This window comes from Rhinoraja longicauda, chromosome 16 (genome assembly GCF_053455715.1).
Source record: "Rhinoraja longicauda isolate Sanriku21f chromosome 16, sRhiLon1.1, whole genome shotgun sequence".
Taxonomy (NCBI): domain Eukaryota; kingdom Metazoa; phylum Chordata; class Chondrichthyes; order Rajiformes; family Arhynchobatidae; genus Rhinoraja; species Rhinoraja longicauda.
In genome coordinates, this window is record NC_135968.1 from 38,444,966 (window position 1) to 38,458,209 (window position 13,244).

Below are 13,244 nucleotides of genomic sequence, written 5' to 3' on the forward strand. Positions count from 1 at the left end.
CAGCCCAACTTGCCCACACCGGCCAACATGTCCCTTCTACGCTAGTCCCACGCCTGCATTTATCACATATCCCTCTAAACCTGACCTATCCATGTACCTGTCTATTTGCTTCTTAAGCATTGTGATCATCCCTGTCTCAACTACCTCCTCTGGCAGCTCGTTCCATACACCCACCACCCCTTGTGTGAAAAAGATACCCTCAGATTCCGATTAAAATCTTTCACCCTTCACCATAAATCTATGCCCTCTGGACTCCCCTTCTCTGGGCAAGAGACTCTGTGTGTCTACCCAATCTATTCCCCTCATGATTTTGTGCACCTCTATAAGATCACCCTCATCCTCCTGCACTCCAGGGAATAGAGTCCCGGCCTGCCTGGACCTCTCCCTGTAGCTCAGACCTTCGAGTCCTGGCGGCATCCTGGTAAATCTTCTCTGCACCCTTTCCGACTTAACAACATCTTTCCTCAAACATGGTGCCCAGAACTGAACACAATACTTTAAATGCGGCTTCACCAACATCTTAGAAAACTGCAACATGACCTCCCAACTTCTCTACTCAACATATCCAGCAACTCATTGAAAAATTGGTCAAACCTTGTTGGGAATAGCTGTTCAACATTAGGGCTGGCAAGTTCATGATTCCTTTGGGAACACTGGACTCCAAAACGTGCTGACAGCTCTATGCTGATAATTTCCCTAATTGTTTTCTTTTGTTGGATTTCTCCTCCTACGGTTGAGTGTGAAATTGATAGTTCTCTTCACAAACACACGGGAATCGATCAGCTGAACTTGCACCCGGTTGGTCCAGGCACAAGAACAGTTGGAGAAGAAAAGATACAAAGGTCAGATGTGAATTTGGAACATTTGCACCCCTCATACTTATTGTGCAACTCAATGTAACCATGGATTAGAGGCTAATTGGATTTCATACAATTCCGTTTTTTGCACATATCTTCTGTCATCAGAATCAGTTAATCACAGATTCAGAACTTTTGGTTGACCTAGTAACTGTAGATAGAAGTATTTCCAAATTATACGTGAATAACCTTGCTCTAATTCTTTGACAATGTAATGTCCAAAAATTGCTAACCGAGTAAACAATTTTCACTGTCCTTTTGTATTGACTCAATCAGACCTCACCTTAAATTTCTAAATTCTAGGGAATATAATCTCAACTAGTACTATTTTTCCTTGTAATTTAACCCATGTACACCAGGCATCATTTTGATTTATCTGCATTGCTTTTCTCCAAGGCCAATTTGTCTTTTCTTAGACCAGAAATCCTCATAAAATTCTAGCTTTTGAATAACCTTGGGTTTTTATAATTCTTACTTAACCTTTGTCTACTTGTGACCCATTCCTTGAGATAGTAAGGCAAGAATACATTAGGTGTATTGATTGTTTTCATGTCAGCCCCTGTTTAATGACCCACGGTTTTGGCTTATTCCCACTGGTTCTAGCTATGTAGCATTTAAAAATTAATACTTTACTGTCCTTTCCAGCTACAAAGTGGTTAGCCTCATATTTGCCTACATTGAAGTCACAGTTTTATCCACTTACTTTATCTGTCAGTACCTGTTTGTAATTTGAATGCTTCCTTCTATATTCTGCTTAAACTGCTACTTTGGGTTATCAGCAAACTATCATGTGGCTATCTATCTTTTAAGTAATTTATAAATAAGATGAATTGCTGTGCTCAAAATCCCTGTGTCTTTGAGTGTCATTCTGTCACTTTGAACACTTGCCTAATTCTCTTCCCTGTTGCTCAGCTAAATTCTTCCCAAAGTCCATTGGAAAATAAGCAGGCAAACGGCCAGATAGTCACTTGACTTTACTCTGTCTTTTAAATAATCTTGGCAATTCTATGCCAGAATTCCACTTTCCTACCTAACTTCTATTTCCTTCAATTCCCTTAATTAGATTCACTTTATATTTACTGCAAGAATAGCAGGCAGAGTTCTCTTGAATAAAGAATTCTAAAGTTATACTACCAATCGAAGAAATGTATTGGAGGGAGTTGGGGAGGGGAGAGGGGAGGGGGGATGGGGGATGGGTGGGGGAGGAGAGGGTGCTGCACCAATGCAGGAGAGGTTTGGGCCCAACGGGTCCACTTGATCTAGTACAATTTAATCTCTAAACCCCACACCAGTTTTCACATGGATTTAGTAATTAATGGTCCTGTTAAATTTGGCATTTGGCATCTGATACCATACAAACAGAATTTCTTAACAACTCTTTTTTTATTGTTGATCCCAATATGTACCATAATGACTTAATCTTCCTTTTCTTTTTCTACTATCCTTTCAAGCCTTCTAATCCTGCTTAAAAACAATGCTAATTGTCCTCCTACTTATTGAACAGTACCACATTTTGTTTGAGGATCTCTTATTCCTTCCAGATACTTTCCTACCCCTCGATGCCATGGTCAGCATTTTGTCTATCCGTGTACCAAACTTTAGGCTTTTTTCACAGATAGAAAATACGTAGTATCACTTGGTCATTATTTCTGTGGATTTTGATTCTCTGTTCTACTTGAACTCCTTCTTGCTCTGTATGCTGTTGTTCATGCCCAGCTTAGTTGATTCTCCTCCTGTTAATGAGGTATGTCATGAATCCAGATGCTCTTCTAGCTTGTTTATTTTTCATTTCTGAGTCTCTCATAACAGCTATTGTAAATCAAATGCAATCACTTTCACAAAGGACAACATTTTAAATCTTGCCTTAAATTTATAGTCTACAACAAGCATTGGAAGCACAGGGATCAATAGACAATAGACAATAGGTACAGGAGGAGGCCATTCAGCCCTTCGAGCCAGCATCGCCATTCAATGTGATCATGGCTGATCATCTACAATCAGTAAAATACGAACAAATATAATAAGGTAATGGTAAATTGAGCATTCTAACAAACACTCTGAATAATTTTGCGCCAATTATTTTATGTGGATGCCCTGCTCAGTTCCTGCCTTCTCCCCATACCCTTTCTCTCTGCACTGAATTACCATCATGTCCTTTTCTCTCTGCACTGAATTACCCCTTTGGCCAAATTCCCAGCACTTCATTTTGTTTTAAGGTGTCCTCACTTTCAAGGAACTCAAGGAACTTATCTGGATTCCATTTATAATCTCTGTTTCACGCCTATTATCCAGTATTTTATAGATCTGATCAGAAGAAATATGGACAAATTTATTTTCATTTTTTGTTCATGGCTTTTAAGAGAGAAATAAATTGAACCTGGTGACAAAATAATGGGAAGAAGGCAGTGAACTGAGCAGGGCATCCACATAAAATAATTGGCGTAAAATTCTTCAGAGTGTTTGTTAGAATGCTCAATTTACCATTACCTTATTATATTTGTTCGTATTTTACTTGCAAAACTGATGAATGTGTTTACTGTTTTGTCAGTTATTTAACACATAAAAACAATACCCAGTTTACTCAATGCAGCTTGCTTAGAAATTTGCATTACAATGACATTTCTCCAAATCAGAAATACAAATAATAAAATATTTGCTTGGAAATTCACCCATGACTTATACAGTTCGGGACGAGAAGAAATAACTGGCATTTTATGGTATATTTGATATCCTCAGGGCATTTCAAAACACCTTATTGTCAAAGTAAATCAAGTGTGTGGATGACCACAGGATTATGTGCAATAAGACTCTGATGCAGGTCTTTATATCCTTTTTCTAATTTAGCTCTAAATAATAAAGGATGAAATCCCAAATAACGATTAACATATAAATCACAGTTATTTGCACTGGAGTGGCTAATGGGTGATTGGAATACATTGGAATGTGATTTATAATCAGACAATACGAGAATAGGCAAGTAAAAGTTTAGTTGCTATGGCTTTGAATTCAGTTACTTGTGGAAAGGGAGTTTTAAAATGTTTACCCAAGACCATTTATTTTCTATCTCGGCATGTTTCCTAGATCCAGCTCTCTCCCAATGCTATCCGATTCTGACATCTAGTTTACCTGAGTGCCAGCCCTGGTCTGACTGGCCAGTTAATCATAAACCATTGTAACAGCCTTTGATTAACACCTCATCGGACTGAGATAGTCCCAGCAGTCTACCACATCATGCCAAATGTGAAGGTCTCTGTTATAGTATAACATAATTCAACACAAACGCGGTTGCTTCATGCCACTTGGTGGTTGCTGCACATCCCTGTACAGGTCCAGCACCAATTTTCCGGAAACTGATGGTAAGACACCACCTTTAATCTGGACAAAATTCCGAGAGTGCATTTGATACCCCATGGGATTTCCCCCTCCCCGGAAATATGGCACCTAGGCCAGGTGAGGCGGCAGATTTCGACCTCATCGGGACTTCCGTGGCCGATCAGTGGGTCGAGTGTGTCCCCTGCCGCTGGGGCTCAGGAACTCTGGCCTAACCGGAGCCAGTGGTTCTGTTCCCAAAGCCGACTTTAAGGCGGGACTGTCATATGTTGAAAGACTGGAGCGACTAGGCTTGTATACACTGGAATTTAGAAGGATGAGAGGGGATCTTATCGAAACGTATAAGATTATTAAGGGGTTGGACACGTTAGAGGCAGGAAACATGTTCCCAATGTTGGGAGAGTCCAGAACAAAGGGCCACAGTTTAAGAATAAGGGGTAGGCCATTTGGAACTGAGATGAGGAAAAACTTTTTCAGTTAGAGAGTTGTGAATCTGTGGAATTCTCTGCCTCAGAAGGCAGCGGAGGCCAATTCTCTGAATGCATTCAAGAGAGAGCTAGATAGAGCTCTTAAGGATAATGAAGTCAGGGGGTATGGGGAGAAGGCAAGAACTGGGTACTGATTGAGAATGATCAGCCATGATCACATTGAATGGCGGTGCTGTATCAAAGGGCCGAATGGCCTCCTCCTGTACCTATTGTCTATTGTCTATTGACTTCCGTGGCCAGCGGGTCAAATTTGCCCTGTGTGGCCAGGTCTCTGAACCTCTGGCCCGGCTCTAGCTGCTGAATCTATTCCCATGGCCGACTCTGCGGGCCGGTATCGTTGTTCCCTGGCTGCCTCGGCAGCCTGTTCCAGCACCATCAGACTCCTCTCAGAGGCCGGCATCCGACGGTGGGGGCTGCGGGCACACCTGTCCTACCGCAGATTCGGCAAATCTCAGGTAGGTGGGGCTCGGCCCGGTAGTCCTTCCGGGAAAGCCGTGCCTCGGCCCCGCGGGCAGCCATCAGTCCGACCCTCATTGGGACTTCAGAGGGCAACTCTTTCACTGGTGCCTGGGCTACCCGTGCAAGAAATACAAGTTTTGCTGTAAAATCTATTCGCATTTCATATTGATTTTATTGAAGTTTCTAGCAGTCCGTGGTGGTTTCGAGACACGGGAGGGGTATAATTAATGGGTCAGAGGTCTATTGTTGTATCATTATTATGTGACCTCTGTTGGTCCAGCAAAACGGACAACACAACAAGGCCCTGGAACCAAAGGTGCCTGAAAATCGGTGGTGGATCTGTATGAGTATCTTGCTTCTCCAATGAATGGAGGTACAGGTGGATGAATTATCCAGATATTTGTTCCATTTCCATGGCAGGAATACGACCAAATTAGCATTTCATGCTTCAAGTAATATAATGCTCACATTAACATATACAGATAACACACTGTTGGGCAGTATAATGCCTACAATACGGTGAGCATGAGATCTGCTTTTTTTCCACTTCATCAGATTAGATTAGATTTTTTTAGATTTAGAGATACAGCGCAGAAACAGGTCCTTCAGCCCACCGGGTCCGCGCCGCCCAGTGATCCCCGCACATTAATGCTATCCTACACCCACTAGGGACAATTTTTACATTTGCCCAGCCAATTAACCTACAAACCTGTACGTCTTTGGAGTGTGGGAGGAGACCGAAGATCTCGGAGAAAACCCACGAAGGTCACGGGGAGAATGTACAAACTCCGTACAGTACAGCACCCGTAGTCAGGATGAGTCTCCGGCGCTGCATTCGCTGTAAGGCAGCAACTCTACCGCTGCGCCACCGTGCCACCCTTTAGAACACCATTCCACCACCAAACCTATCTTGCAGCTCTTTTAGTGCTTTCCCCCCGTCACCGCCATCTCCACAATCACAGAGGATGCTACAAAAGCTTTTATTTTCATCCCAATTGCATGTTTAATTCCAGATTGAAGTTAATTCGATGCTACTCAATCTAGCTAAAGAATGTCATTGCATGCATTCATGAGGGCAGTATCTTAGGACCTGTCATCTTCAGCTGATTGTTTGCTATTTCAATAACCAATATAAGGTCTGAGATGGGAATATTTGCTGATGATTGCGTGGTATTCTTTTTCAATTTAAATTCCGATAATGAAGTAGTCTGTGCCAATATGCATCAAGATCTAATACATGGAACATGGGTGTTAAGTGAGAAGGAAAATTTGTGCCGCACAATCTTTGCGAAGGGAGAATCTAACCATGTTCTATTGATTGTTAATTACCCTAATTTTATGCAGTCAATATGCTGGTAGTTACCAGAAGCAGAACATGTCAACTACATAAAGGCCGTGACCTAAAGTGCAAAACAACAGCTGGGATTCTGTGCTTAGTACCGTCCAAAACCTCTCCACCATCCAGAAGCGTAACTGAATATTCTCCATTTATCTGCAAGAGTGCAGTTCCAACAGCACTCGAGAAGCTCAACACTAACTGGGACAAAATATGTATTTGATTGGTGAAGCGACTGGCACCTTGGCTTTTCATTTCTCCCACCCTACCATTACTTGTATAAACCATCTACAAATTAAACACTTCCCGCTCACCAAAGATTCTTCAAGACCACCTCCCAAACTTGGAACACCTACCAATTATAAGGATCAGCAGCAGGCACATGGTAATGCCATGAACTGCATGCTCTTCTTGAAGTCACCTTCCATTCTGAATTGGAAATCGATCCTTCCAATTAGATATCCACCCTACTCACACATAAGCACGTATGCTGCTTAAATAATGCTCATGATAACTTTTGCTAATGTAAGTTATCCTCAGATAATGTAATGTTTGAAATTTGCTAATGCAACGTTTGAAATTTATCCCATTGTTTTTTTGTAAATTTAAAAAAAAAATGTTTTTGATTGGTAACTGGTGATATTTAACAATTGGAAAACAAATCCAGAGACATTAGATTTGTGCAACATTCATATTAAGCTCAAAGTTGCAAACCTATGCATTTGAAACAAACTTACTTTTTGTATTTCTGCAGCAATTCATGATCTCTGGTTGCTCCAACATTCATTACAACCATTTAAGTGCTTCAGGAAATTGATACTGGTTCATGGGAAATACTACAGCGAATTTGCACATAACAAGTTCAACAAACACTATTACAATTATATCCAGAACATTTCTTACACCGATCTGCCAAAACATTATGACCTGATGAGCCAAAACATTATGACCACCTGCCTAATATGCTGTTGGTCCTCCGTGTGCAGCCCCATATGCAGCAGGGTGCGATGCACTGTGTATTGTGACACATTCCTCCCGTGCAACCATTAAAATTTTCTGTGATTTGTGCCACAGTAGACCTTCTGTCGGTTCGGACCAGACGGGAGGGATAGCCTTCGTTGCCCTTGCGCATCGATGAGCCTTGGGCGCCCAACACCCTGTCGTCAGTTTGTGGTTTGTCCCTCCTCGGACCACTGTCGGTCGGTACTCACCACTGCTGACCGGGAGCACCCCACAAGCCTTGCCGTTTCAGAGGTACTCTGACCCAGTCGCCTGGCTATAACAATTTGGCCCTTGTCACTCAGGTCTTTACTCCTGCCCATTTCTACATCCAACACATCAACTTCAAGAACTGACTGTTCACTTGCTGCCTAATATATCCCACTCCTTGACAGGTGCCACTGCAACAAGATAATCAATGTTATTTACTTTGCCTGTCAGTGGTCATAATGTTTTGGCTGATTGGTGTATATTGATGCTGAATCAAGGACAATGTTGACCAGGACACTAGATATAATAACCCTACTATTCTGTAAAGCGGTGCCACCTGTAAGGATGGGTTCCAATTCCTTGTCCTGCCTCTGTTAGACCTAGACGTGAGCTGGTGGATTGGGTTTCAGATATTTTAAAGTGTAATGTCTGGCCCTATCTCATCAATCCATTGGATCTGGTCAGCTGCCAAACTTGCATCCTTCATAAGTTCATAAGTGATAGGAGCCATTCGGCCCATCGAGTCTACTTCGCCATTCAATCACAGCTGATCTATCTCTCCTAACCCCATTTTCCTGCATTCTCCCCATAATCCCCTGACACCCCATACTAATCAAGATTTTATCTATCTCTGCTTTAAATATATCTATTGACTTGGCCTCCACGACCTTCTGTGGCAATTAATTCCACAGATTCACCAACCTCTGACTAAAGAAATTCCTCCTTATCATCTTCCTAAAGGAATGTCCTTTAATTCTGAGGCTATGAACTCTGGTGGGCATTCAAATGCCCACATTAGCTCTATCCATGTACAAAGGGCAAGTTGAGCTGCACCTCGATATCTTAGTGACCTGCAAAGCCAAGAGAGTCAAGAGTGCTTTATTGTCATATGTCCCGGATAGAACAATGAAATTCTTACTTGCAGCAGCACAACAGAACAATATAATAAACGAGAGAAAAAAAAGTTTAGTGTGTGTATATATACACATACTCACAAATACAAATATATAGATCATATATATGATCTATATATATATGATCTATATATTTGTATTTGTGAGTATGTGTATATATACACACACTAAACTTTTTTTTCTCTCGTTTATTATATTGTTCTGTTGTGCTGCTGAACGTAAGAATATATATATATATATATGATCTATATATTTGTATTTGTGAGTATGTGTATATATACACACACTAAACTTTTTTTTAATATATATATATATATATATATATATATATACAGTATATATGATGTATATGTGTGTGTGTGTGCATATATATGTATATATATACACACGCAACACATACGTAAACACAAAAAAACACCAATAATAGTGCAATAATAACAATAATAGTCTATGTAGTTCAGAGCTTAACATTTGAGGTTGTAGTGTTTAATAGCCGAATGGCAGTAGGGATGAAGCTGTTCCTGAACCTGGAGGTTAGTTTTCTTCTTCCTGATGGCAAGGGTGAAATGAGTGTGTGGCCAGGGTGGTGTGGGTCTCTGATGATGCTAGCTGCCTTTCTGAGGCAGCGACTCCAGTAAATCTCTTTGATGGTGGGGAGGTCAGAGCTGGTGATGGACTGAGCAGTATTCACAATGCTTTGCACTCTTCTTTGTTCCTGGGCGTTCAAGTTGCCGAACCAGGCCTTGATGTAACCAGTCAATACGCTCTCTACTGTACACCTGTAGAAGTTCATGCGAATCCTCTCTGACATACCGAATCTCCATAATTGTGAAGTGGGCCATGTGGTGTTCGGAGGTAGAGGGTGACAGGCAGTAACTCAATCTCCAAAAGTCCAATGCATCCAAACATCTTGGCCCCAGTATGCCCAATGGCCTTTCAACAGCTCTCCACTGTCGAAATGTTAGTGGATGGATTTGGTATAGGTATGTACTTCATGGCCTGCATGGACATGGCGGGCTATTTATGTGACTGTCGAAGGACTTTGAAATATTTTTATAGATGGATAACAGATGTAGCAAGTGCATCTGATCCCTTCACTCAGTGAGCTTAGTGCTCTTCAACTGGCCTCAATAATCTGATCCAACAGTTAGGCCTCTAAGCCACCAGCATCCACAAAGACTCTTCACACCCCTGCAACAGTCTGTTCGAACTCCTTCCATCGGGCAGACGATACAAGGCCTTCTACGCCCGCACCTCCAGACTCAGGAACAGCTTCATCCCCAGGGCCATAGCTGCTATGAACCGGTCCTGCTGAGCCGGATGGCCACAACGCATAGATCAACTTGCACTTTACCCTGTCCAAAACTGTTACAACTGTTTCGTTTCGTTGGGTTGCTGCTGTCTAAATTACTTAAATTATTGCATCGTATGGGAGGCGCATTCCCAATCTCGTTGTACCCCTGGGTACAATGACAATAAAGATATATTGTATTGTATTGTATTGTATTGTATTGAGTTCTAGTCACAATGTTTCAGAAAGCTTGTGTGAAGGTTAATATGAATAAAGAAAATTAATTGTGAGTAATGATTAGCTTGGCCATTTGTTTTTCCCTTGGGTATGTGAGGTTGAGGAAAGATGACTAGATCTATATAAAATTATGCGAGAACAACAGAAGTATGTACAAGAAGGTCTTTTTGCCTTTTGCAGTAAGATCATTAATGAGGAGACATAGGGTCAATGGTAGAAGGAATTGGGGAGAATCAAAAAATAGTGGTGTTCTTGAACTTGCTGTTACAAAAGTTGTTGAGGCATGAACTTTGAGCACACATAAATTATCTCTTAACGGTCTGGAATTGTCTCACCCAGGAGCCTGCAGACCATGAGCTAGGAAGTGTAGTTGGCATGAAAAGCTTGCATTTAGTTGGCATAGGCACAAAGAGATGAATGACCACTTTATGTGGTGTGAATTCCCATGCTCATATGGCTGCATAAACAGATTGTGAGCAAAGTTTGATGCTCTCTGTCTGTGTTTCATCCTGTAAATCTGATGTTCATTTCACCTACAATTACTGTCTTACAACTTTAATTTTACCTTGTTGCCTTTGCTGAATTTCACCTTTGCTTTATAATATAATGTGAGATTGTATTTTAGTCTTTAACATCCCTACGGCTTTTCATCATCTGCTTCCATTGTGCGACTTTTAATATTTCTTCTTGTACACATCAAGATCTTTCTCGTCAGAATGCCAAGAAGGAGAGAGAATAATGAATAACCCAGAAGTGTCAGGAGAAATGAGATTAAAGGCCAAAAAAGGGGAAATTAACTGAAAACAAAAGGAGTCCTACATTTGGTGTGTATCGCGTCAGATTGGTTTTAGGCCAGTATATACACACACAATTATGTTGTTTTCAGGAATTAATTTCCTTTCATCTATTATTTCTGTGTGTACGCATGTACATTCTGTGTGTACGCATGGCATCCCTGTGTGGTACCTCAGCTGCACGGAGGCAGAAAGGAAAGCTCTTCAGCGGGTAGTCCATAGAGCTCAGAGGACCATCGGAACACAGCTACCAGACTTGGAGGGTATCTACAACACACGATGCCTCAGAAAAGCCACCAGCATCCACAAAGACTCTTCACACCCCTGCAACAGTCTGTTCGAACTCCTTCCATCGGGCAGACGATACAAGGCCTTCTACGCCCACACCTCCAGACTCAGGAACAGCTTCATCCCCAGGGTCATAGCTGCTATGAACCGATCCTGCTGAGCCGGATGGTCACATCGCACAGTGATCCGGCACAGATCCACTTGCACTTTATTCTGTCTTGAAACCGTTACAATTTGTTTCGTTGGGTTGCTGTTGTTTAAACTAACTAAATTATTGCATTGTATGGGAGGCGCATTCCCAATCTCGTTGTACCCCTATACAATGACAATAAAGATATATTGTATTGTATTGTTGTATTGTATTGTATATGTACATTGTTTGTTCCTTCAAAAGAAACGACATATTAGAGTGAGTAAAGCCACACAGATGGTGTTGAATAACAACAGATGCAAGAGGAGCAGAAATTTTAAAAATCCAGATGGCGACAGGTACATAAACACAGGTGTGAGGAAAGGTGGAAAAAATACCTTTGGGATTCCTTTCTTCTGCCACTGTGCATAATAAGAAGAAAACAACCCCAAACTCTTGACAATACAAACAGGTGGCACGTGCATCAGATTTCAAATTTGTGAACTTTTTTAGTTTAAATACATAATCTATGACCTTTCAGCTGCATTACTTACTTTAGCTTACCCATGTCTTATGTGGCTGGGACAGTGGATATGAGCTTTTGCATTTGATAAGCAACACTCCCATTTATATATTGTGTGGCCTTTTTGAAGAACCGGGCACTTTGACGCATTTTTCCCCACCAGTGCTTTAGTTTCATTTAGAGATACAGCGTGGAAACAGGCCCTTCGGCCCAACAAGTCCGCGCTGACCAGTGATCACTGCACATTAACACTATCCTAAAACATTAGGGACAATTTACACTTATACCAAGCCAATCAACCTATAAACCTGTACATCTTTGGAGTGCCGCACACTAATCCAGATTTCAATTGAAAGTGATGGTGAACATATAATATTAAGATTAACTTTCCAACATGCCAACAACTGACATATTTCCCAATTTAGTCAACTGAAAAGTTAACTCAGGCACAATTTTGAGTATATTTAATGTCAGGTATTATTCAATAGAATAAGGGCAACAGACATTTTCTAACATTAGAAAGATTAATAACCAGCACCAAATAAGCAGAAGAATCTGTTAACTTATAAATCAGATATGACAGATGTTTGGAACTCATAATGAAAGATGCCTCTCTTTGTTTAATGTGATTGATTATTCCTAAAGAGTGGAACATTACACACCAGAATATAACTACAGATTACCTCTTCATCTTTTTGAATGGAAGTTATGGGGATGTTTTTTATGATCTCTTCTTGAGTAAAGACATTTTAATCTATTGGTGTCAATAGACAATAGACAATAGACAATAGGTGCAGGAGTAGGCCATTCGGCCCTTCGAGCCAGCACCGCCATTCAATGTGATCATGGCTGATCATTCTCAATCAGTACCCCGTTCCTGCTTTCTCCCCATACCCCCTGACTCCGCTATCCTTAAGAGCTCTATCTAGCTCTCTCTTGAATGTATTCAGAGAATTGGCCTCCACTGCCCTCTGAGGCAGAGAATTCCACAGATTCACAACTCTCTGACTAAAAAAGTTTTTCCTCATCTCTGTTCTAAATGGCCTACCCCTTATTCTTAAACTGTGGCCCTTGGTTCTGGACTCCCCCAACATTGGGAACATGTTTCCTGCCTCTAACATGTCCAACCCCTTAATAATCTTATACGTTTCGATAAGATCCCCTCTCATCCTTCTAAATTCCAGTGTATACAAACCTAGTCACTCTAGTCTTTCAACATATGACAGTCCCGCCATTCCGGGAATTAACCTAGTAAATCTACGCTGCACGCCCTCAATAGCAAGAATATCCTTCCTCAAATTTGGAGACCAAAACTGCACACAGTACTCCAGGTGCGGTCTCACTAGGGCCCTGTACAACTGCAGAAGGACCTCTCTGCTCCTATACTC

General features: G+C 41.4%; 1 protein-coding gene across 4 annotated transcripts in view; it reads left to right on the forward strand.

Moving 5' to 3' along the window:
* tcerg1l (transcription elongation regulator 1 like) overlaps nucleotides 1-13,244 on the forward strand; it is a 563,581-nt gene that overhangs the window by 28,095 nt on the left and 522,242 nt on the right. The gene's annotated exons all lie outside the window — the stretch shown is intronic.